The sequence below is a fragment of the Arachis hypogaea genome, chromosome 19 (assembly GCF_003086295.3).
Source record: "Arachis hypogaea cultivar Tifrunner chromosome 19, arahy.Tifrunner.gnm2.J5K5, whole genome shotgun sequence".
Taxonomy (NCBI): Eukaryota; Viridiplantae; Streptophyta; class Magnoliopsida; order Fabales; family Fabaceae; genus Arachis; species Arachis hypogaea.
Window position 1 is genome coordinate 19118711 of NC_092054.1, and position 10150 is coordinate 19128860.

Genomic DNA, 10150 nt, shown 5'->3' on the forward strand with positions numbered 1-10150 from the left:
CCAAGTTACATAATTGGAACCATTTTAAATTACCATGAAAGATTGAGCCAAGAATGTGATTATAGTCAAAGGAATTACTCTGCGAGGATGAGCCAGCATATGAGAATTATGTAGCAATAGCTTATTGTTGTGTAAGAAGTGTCATATAGAGTGAAAGAGAATTTGAGGATGAAAAAAGAAATTAATTCAAAAATGATCTGTGTGGCTTTTATACATGTATAGATATTTATACTAAGTGACTGCATTAGTTCTATAAGCTCTACATGTATATTGAATGTATATTTAATTTTTTATAAATTCATTGTATATTTAATTAAACTAGTTCAACAACAAATTAACCTCGGTTGGATATGTTAAGCGACTGACTTGATCGGTTTAACGATTAGTTCGATTCTCCCAACCTTGGCACTACAAAAGACCTATGAATTTTTAAAAATATAATTGAACTCAAACTCTTAAAATAATCAATTATTTGTAGATCACAAATTAAATATTCGGCAAGATATCTTTAACATTAAAAAAATTCAAAATAAAGAATAGGTTATATATAATGTAATCAATCTCTAAATAATATAACTAATTTATCTCCACCTGTATCGCAGGGGACGCACCCTAATTCTATTAGTGTGTAAATAATATAATACCGACTACATTACTTTATATCATGAATTTACTATTCCACGCATTGCGCGAATCTCAATTTGGTGATTGTTAAATTAACTAAACACTGTTATTTAACCATTAGGTTAAGGAGCTAACCTTCAAAATCTGGCATGGGATCGTGACATGTTGGATTAATAGGATGCATGTCTGATGACGATTGTTTGCTAAAGGAGAATGCAGACTTCTAATTATCCACAACTCCAGTACGAAATGTCAAGTTTCTTTCATTATTTCGACAGCTTTCTTTGTGATTCATTGCCCTATTTACAATTTTAGGTGTATAAGATTGTTATATATTATGTAACTATTTTTAATCTTAAAAAATCGAATGAATAATTGTCTATAAAAAATGATATTATTAAACTCAGTAGTTAGTAACAATCCTTAGATAGAGAAAAATATTATTGCTAGTCACTTTTTGATTAAATAAATCTCCAAATCTGTAAACAGTTAATTTTTATGCTCATTAAAAATTTAACCTTGTAATTTTCACACGTCCCATCATATAAAAATACTTAAATGTTTTTAACAACATGAATATATAATTAAACATTATAGGGTATAATATTATCCTTTACAATGTAAAGATATAAATTACTCGAACACTAATAAATACTAAAGTAAACCAAATAAAAAAAGGTTATTTATATTTTAACAAATCTAAAATTAAAAAAAAATTATGTGAACTCAAGTAACCTTTTTATATAACAAACAAATGTTAATATGTTTTAACTTAAAAACAAAATTAATCACAATGATATATTACAGAACATATAATACTGTAGTTAAATATAGAAGATTTAGATTTTCTCAAACTCTTTAATGAAATAAGTGGATCCATTTCCGAGAGTGTGAGGTAAAATCAAGTTTTAATCTATCGTAAGGACTTACCCATGTCGTCCTCTAGCTAGAGTGGCTAATGGTCCACCATTAATACCTGAAATATTGGTCTAGTCTTGGCCTGGTGAGGTATTTTCCTTCATGTCATTACCCGTATAATTGCCACTACTGTAGTTCATGGTTAACACAGTAGGATTGAGGCCAACATGTTGATTATTGTACATTGAATAGGACAGAATACATATCGAAGAATACGGCAGGTCAAGTTAAACAATGCAGTGGTATACTATATTTTTATATACTTGTAATAAGAAAGGATTTTACCGTCTGTTAGGTTTGAGAGTGGATTCCTTTGTGAATAACTCGTAGTTTTAGATTGTGTCTTCTTGAAGCCACGAATTGAGAGTGCTGACACAGGAGAATTGGATGCCCGAAAGTGTTTGGCCATGAGATCAGAATTGCTGGGTCTATCAATAACCTGGGACGATGATGGAGATTGTTCGACCGTGGTAGAACTTCTCTTAAGAGGCAGTAGTGGTTTCAAGTTCGGATCTATTTAATATTAACCATTAGCATTGACCTAACCAAAGGACCTTGCATGTTAATATGATGAGTTAATGAAGCTCACCGGCTGGGATTGTCCTTTTAAATGTTGGACCTTGTGGTGGTATTCTTCTCTGATTTAAAATGAATATCCGATGCATGCTAGCTAATTTCGGGCTAAGTCTGAAGTCACTGTGGTCCATTATATCAAAACGGGAGATGCAACAACAGAGATAGGAAGCTAATGAAATTGTTCAGTAGTTGTGATAGTAGAACTATGAAACGCAAACATGAGAAAAAATGCTTTGCAGAGAAGGAATGACAAATGGTACACACTCAGCTAGTATCGGGAATGTGAGTTAGATTGTGAATATGGAGTAATGCACATTTTGATCCAACATTTTGGTTTATTGTGGAACTAAGTGGGAACACGGGAAATGAAAAAATTTGGATGGATGAGGCTTGAAATGTCGTGGTGGCGGGGTAACAAATCAAGTAATCCATCTAATGATAAGAATTTAACAACGGAAGTTGGGAAAATCATGTTGTGTACATGAGCCCCGCTTAATTTAGGGAATATACTGTTCTAGTTCATTTTACATCGTTGAAATATTGTAAAAAAATCCACCGATGACATGTAACTACGGGCACAGTTCATGTTTTGTCGCTCAGTGACGTACACCAGGAAACTCTATTAAATAAGAATGAACAATGAACCATATGTTATTACTTGAGATAACAATGAAGTATACATATTAGCAATAGATATATAATGCTCAATATTATAGTTAACAATGGTCTATATTAGTCATTAGTCATTGTGCTTAAATGGATATGCTGCTCATGTCTGTGCTTATAAATTCACACTATGGTAACTAAGTTTCCCTATCTCATGTAGCTGAATTTAAGCCGTCAAATCATTCCACATAAGTGATAAGTATTTGGTATTAAAAAAAAGAGAAGTCAATACCCACATAATTAGTAACTACAGGGTGATAGATTCTACACGGAGTGATTACATTAACTTAAGGAACTTTCTCATCACTTATACAAAAGGGGGTTCCATGGTGTGCATTGAAAAGTAACTCCATGAACCATGATATACATCTAACAATGTAATATGATAAGCAATATGAATGTTATTTCTTAAAGGGTCGATGTGATCAATGGTTCCTAGAGTGACTCGACAAAATACTTGTTATACCTTCATTAACATTTATTTACCTATACTGAAGGTTGTGTTGATCATAGTTTGATAAGCTCCGTGTACATTACTGACTCATTCAAGGATGAGACGGTAAGTCTAATTTTACTACCTGGCCTCAAGTGGTTATTCCTAACAAAGTATCGCCATCCCCTGATAAGTTGTACCTCGACGAATGAAAGGATATACATCCAGTGAATTTCCATATTGTAATCAACGCCTCCAATATGTCGAAGGCATACAAAGTCCATCCTAGAAGGGAATGCACATACTGCAAAATCAGTGGGTAGAACTTGGCGATGGAGAGTAGAAATATACATATCAAAATTTGGAAAAAAAAACATTTTAAAGTAACAGAAACGTAGGATGATGGTCATCGAAACTTACTATAGAGCAGCTGCGAGCCTCATGGATGGTAATGAAGCAAACATATGTGTCATAGATAGAGCCGATTGGACGATTGATGGGTATAAACTGTGTGAAAGTTGGCGAGTTCTGTTGGGCACAGTGTAGCGGATGGTTTGGGAGCTCTACAAACTGTTCGTTAGCTGCTGTTGTGATGAATTGACGAAACTTGATTGGTATGACAAAGTATGTACTGTCGTCGATCTCAGCTCGAGTAGTGCAAGCAGTATCTTCCACGATCTCTGGCCCAAGATTGTCCGAGTCAGCAGGATCATCATCGTCGATCTTGAAGAGCTCGTTAAGATTAATATCCAGAGGCTTTGAATGATGAACATAGGTACTCCTGTTGGGAGCAGCATCAGCTATCTCAGGGTGATGGTTATGTACGACGATAGGTTCGCCATGAAGGATTGGTCTCTTCTGAGTGTGCAACATCTGCATTTATAAGCAGTTGAGAAGTTGAGGTACGCATCCTTTTCTTATTCTTCTTCTTTTGCTTGTACGTTTCATGATGGAATGTCTCAATCTCATCGAAAAAAGGATCGGGTGGAACCATATCTTTTTCTTTTTGTGAAATATGATCTGTGTGCGAGTCCTAGAGAAAAGACGATTGGAATGCTAGCCATCTTATCATCCCCCACCTTGATCCCATAAAAGATATCATTGAATAGGAACCTCAGCTTCATAATACCTCCATTTAAAAGGCGATATACGTGAACCAAATGATCAAACTCTTCCACAATGTAGGCCGTCATATACCCTTTGATAATCTGTAGATGGACAGTGTTACGATTAGCATCCACTATTTTCATCCGATTGCCTAGGTAATGATAGTACTTTCGATAGAACAGGTTTGGTAAAGCATGCATATTCTGTTATGGATAAAAGAGAAAATTGTAAATATCAGCGAAAGGTATATTAACAATTGAAAAAAATAAAAAAATGTCATTGAATGCATGTTAAATTGGTGGCTATAGAAGTGTCAAATTAAATAACATGAGCATCTAGAGGAGTGGAGGAAATCATACCACCAGTGGATCTACCGTGAGATAAAAAACTCGACATTGTTGGTCAATGCCATGCAAACTCTGATCAGCTTGCATCGTTGACGGCACAAAGCAGGTGTTGGCTAATGATGTAGGCAGTTTTAACTGAACGAAGTAGTAATTGTTCATGTGTGGAATCGAATATGAGATATTAGATACATGTGGCAAACAAAGTTTTGCGCAATAGAGACCAGCGGTCCCATTAATGACTTGGGGATAGCTACATTTTGGATCAGTTAAGCTGGTAGAAGATATAGTTTGGCGGCTTGTAAAATGCATTTTAGAGCAAAAGTACCTGATATTTATAATAGAATACACCTGGGGTGGTATTGCTGAAGGAATAGAAGTCTCTCACTCCTTTTACGATATATATATATATATATATAATTAGGATTATTAGTATTCTTTTAATAAACTTTATGTGCTAATGAGGGTGACAGAGAATTCATGATATATACAAATATAAAATTAGGATTATTGGTATTTTTTAATAAACTTTATGTGCTAATGATGGTGACAGAGATTTCATCATTGCCTGCACTCTTATTTAGATGTCCATACCACAGAGTAAAAGAAAGATAACCCTATAACATCTAAATGGAATTTGTGCACGAATGCACATGTTGAGAGTTGAGGGTGTTCCTTAATTGTGCTTCATTTGTACCATTGTCTTACCCACTAATGGATGACTCTGGAAGGTAATGTAATCTAGCAAAACAAAATCCAATGCAGTTACAGAAATGGGTTAGCAAGGCATGGCCGAAGATATGAAGGAAAGGTCTCAAATCGGTGGTAGTCTGCTACACAAATTCCATAGGCAGCTTGGAAGAAAAGTAATCATGATTGTTGAGTTAAGGCTGCCAACTCTTGACATTATAATTAGAGATTAGTACACTATTCGGTGGTAGGAAAACGACAAACTAATGGCCATGTATGAGAGAAAAAATATTTCTGTTATGGTAGAAGTTAAATAACTTCAGTAGTGTAGGTAACATTGTATGTACTTCTTTTATAGAAGTCTTGACTTTATAACCATTATTTATTAACATGCTGCAAATATATTATTAGACTCAATTAGTGTAAGGCAGACACATACATGCCATATTCACTCAACAAAATAAATAAATAAATAGATATGTAATATTGCGCAAGTTTATTATACAGATGCTGGTTACTAATTAATTTCCCATATTAACTCCCTGATTGTATGGGAAACTTTCAATGTTGTATTTGTTAAAAGCTTAACCCTGAGTGAGCTATTACACTGCATGATGAGACAAGATTAGGGTGATGTTAATGTCGAATCCTTGCTGAGTTTATCTGTTGGGGTTAATAAGTGGTGAATCACAAATTAATCGGAAGCTTTTCGGCCTGCTATCATGTGTACGTCAGTGAAAAAGGAACATGGATTATAAATTTTGAAGACATTAGGGCAATTACTTAATAAATTCCATTACATTAGACTTAAGGGAACATAATGCATAAGTTAAGATTCGGAATACAAAATAGCACCTATAAACTACACATTAGGATAGGTAGATGACTAATGATAAAGATGCTTCATAACTTCAGAACTTGGACATGCATTGTGGTTTCATCTGCGGGTGAGACATGGAATTTGAGGACAGTACCACTCCTAAACCCATTGGTCCTTGCAAGACTTTTCCAACCTCTAGTGAGATATAACTGGCCCTTCCTGGACTTGTTCCACCTCAATCCCAACCGATAGCAACATCCATTGTCTAGTATAACTTTGACATTGTTATACCTTGAAGGGAATGTTAATTAAACTTGTCTCCGTTGATGTAACATATGATTTTTATAGATAGATGGATGACATAATTACCAGGGAACTGTTATCCACTTGGCTTGAAGTTAGAAGCTTCATGCAGGTGTACATTCGATATGTTCTCATTGCAGGGATTATGGGAGCGGGCAACACAAGTGGTGGACTGTTAGTTTCATCGGCATTTCGAGGCGATGATCTCTGTCTTTTAACCGTTGGTGAAGTAGGATTGTTAAGGATCACCTTCTCTTCTAAGGACATGTATCCAATTGGCAAAGGTGATGTCTGTGCCTGAGAGAGGTTGCTGAGTATTTTAGTTGGAAGAATCATCGAACTGTTCCTTAACTCAGCGGTCGGTAAAGTTTCATCAGGTAGAAGGGGTTGATTCAGATATCCATGCTTCTGAGAGTAGTCGAGACAGTAGGTTTCCTTAGAGATAGTTTCGATTTCAGAAGTGTAACCAAAATAACCAGTTTGAAGAGTTGTTGCAATATGGTACTGGCATGGTCCTTGTGTATGGATATTTTGGGTGGACAGTTTTTTTGTGGCATTTTCTTAGTGGGTTGGGTTGAAAATAATTGGTTGACAAAAACCCATAAGTACCTCTCTTAATGTAGATTCATGTGTCAAATGATAATAGTTGCTAACTAACTTAGGATATGGATAAGAAAGTTCTTTGGTAGCCATGAAGCTGTCTTTGACCTTCATCACAATAAAGACATCTTCGCCTACATACATTATTTTTATCCCCCCTCCCAATGAAAGGACAAAGAAATTGACCAAGTTTTCAAAACCATGTACAATATAGCCGGAAGAGTTACCTTTGCATAGAGAAAGCTCTATTTGGTTGTTGTTGAGATCCATCACAATCATCCTTTCACCAAGAAGGGGTCTGTATTTCCTATAGAAGAGGGATGGCAGCTCATGTATGATCTGTGGAGTGAAGAAATAGAATTTAATCTATAAAACAAAGCAAGATGGACTAATGTCCAAGGACTTGTACAAAGTGGAGTAAGTTAAGAAGGTTGTTAGCGATGACTCACAGCAAGAGGGTCAACGTGGAGATAAAAAATCCGGTCATCATCGAAGTCGGATGGAATGAGCCTCTTCTCCATGGCGGTCATGATATCAGAAAATGTAATGGATTTGATTAGAGCAAGAAATGGGTAGTGAAGATGATGAGAAAAGTGCTTATAAGACAATGCAATATGCACTATATAAAGGAAAGGGATGAGACGATAAAGCCAAGTTTGGTGGGGCAAAGTAATTGAGAAGAGTTTGGGGTTTATGAAGGAAAAGGGATCATGACAGAGGGGTGTAGGGCTGGATTTTATGATGTTTGATGTCAGTACATGATTCAATCTTGTTTCATCTAATAATCCAAATTTTACCACCATCTATTAAAATAACAGCACGAAGTAACTATACACTTATTTTTTGTATAATTAAGATCCAGTCCACATGGTGAGTTATCAAGAGTTATCAAGTTAGTAGGAATATGAAATTTCACAGCAGTTTGTTATCACTAATTTGTCATCCATATTTTAACTTGCCAAAAGTATGCAAAATGGTAGGATCATCACAATTTGTACACGTATAAAATTGTGACATGTCACCGCCACTCCATTGAATAAGGGATGGATAGGGTAGCCACGTTTGTACACGATGTATTTTGTCATTGCTTAATTATAGCTATAGCCTAAGTTGATTAGTGTGCAACTGAAGTTGTATTCAACTTGAAGTGTCCCGTGCAATGTACGGGTATGCTAAGTTTAATAAAAATCAGTTAATATTAATCTATTGTTAGAATAACTAATTAAATATATATTTTTTATTTTAAGTTAGATCATAAGAATAAAATTATCTAATTTTACTTTTAAAAAAATTGTAAAAACAAAAAAGTTAAGATTAAGATTACCGTTTAGTTACAATAAATACATGATAGAAGAATTGTAAACTAAAGTGAAAAAGTATCCAAAAATAATTGATTCAAAAAAGTAACAAATTTATAGAAGAATATAAATGTCTAAAATTACATATTAAATAAATTTCTAAACTAAATTTTAAACTAAAATTACCTTCGTGATCTCTTTTCATTATAGCTATAGCCTAAGTTGATTAGTGTGCAACTGGAGTTGTATTCAATTAGTAAATCGCATTCTGTGATCCAAAGCCTGATGTCATATAGCAAAATAGCCTGATTTCATTGAACTTCAAATGAAGACATAAGAAGTAAAACGGTCTCATGGAGATCACGTCTACTTCGACTACATAGACACATTCCAAGCCAAACGACTACATTAATGGTTGGTATAAGTCAACCATACATTATTCAAGCTAATGACATAGCATAAGGCAAACCACAAAGCTGGATACAAAAGATCCAACGACACAACTTAGGTAATCACTATATATTAAACACATAATCTGGTCTGTCGGTAAAACCGCTAAGGCCTAGATTAGTTTATTACATAGCAATGACACTAATCATCATGAATCTCGACAATGGTTGCAGTGGCACCTTCTATCACTTTCCTGCATTTGGAGGATGATGCATGGGTAGAATCCGGGTACAGTTCGATCAGCTTCTTAAACCACCCACCAATGATGATTTTATTATTTGGAGTTGAGAATGCATCAATTGTTCCATGGGATAGAGTCTCAGCAGAGGGAGAGATTGTACCCTAAAAATCCAATCGGGTTGGTATAACACATGTTTTAAACATGATGCATGTATAACAAATCTAGAGAAATATTTGTTCTGCATTTATACCTTTGGGGTTTCAGCAGAGTTAGCGTTCATGCTCAGCAGTTCAGAATTCTGCATACCCATATTTTGCTGCATGGCATAGACAAAATAAACATACAACTCAAATACAAAGACAACCACGAAAACTTTGAAGAATTTTGTAACCTCGTCTAAGCTATTCTTCGCAGTAAATTTTGTGATAACTGAGTTGTCCCCACAGAGCTTAGTAACAATTATGCTACATGGTTGGAATGCATTTAGATCTTCCATTTTCACAGAAATTTTGAACAGAAATTTCTTTCCCATCAGTGAGTTAAGCTCTATTGAATATTCTTCATCTCCACCCTATAAATGCAAAAAAGAAATTATAATGGCTTCAAGAAAGTGTGTAATAAAGAAGACTCATAGCTGGAAAAAATGCATAATACCCTGGTTAGTTGTGCAAGTCTGAGATCGGATGCAGATATACCAAGGAATTTGGACGCTTCCTTATCGTACAGTAGGAAGGAAGTCGTATCAGTCTCCTCAGCAACTTGCATCTTTATGCTAAACCTGTATAGCATAACATGAATCGTATTCAAATAGATAGTAGGACATTATTGCAGAAAGTGTTGAAAAATTATAATAAGATATACCTTGGGGTGTGAGACGATGGGTATGTCTTACACCTAGCACAGTGGTATGAGTTCTCAGCTTCTTGTAAAGAATGGAAGCAATGCTTGCAACTCTTGTACCACTATCCATTCTTAGAATCAATGGATATAATCGTGCCAATAGTGACAAAGAGCCCATTCTGCATGTTTGCTTATACTAATCTAGTACTCTATTAATCTATCAATTTATTTCATATAACTGAAATCAGGCTTTGGAGACAACAATGCTTGAATGCATGTGCACCTCAATTGAATCCTTCA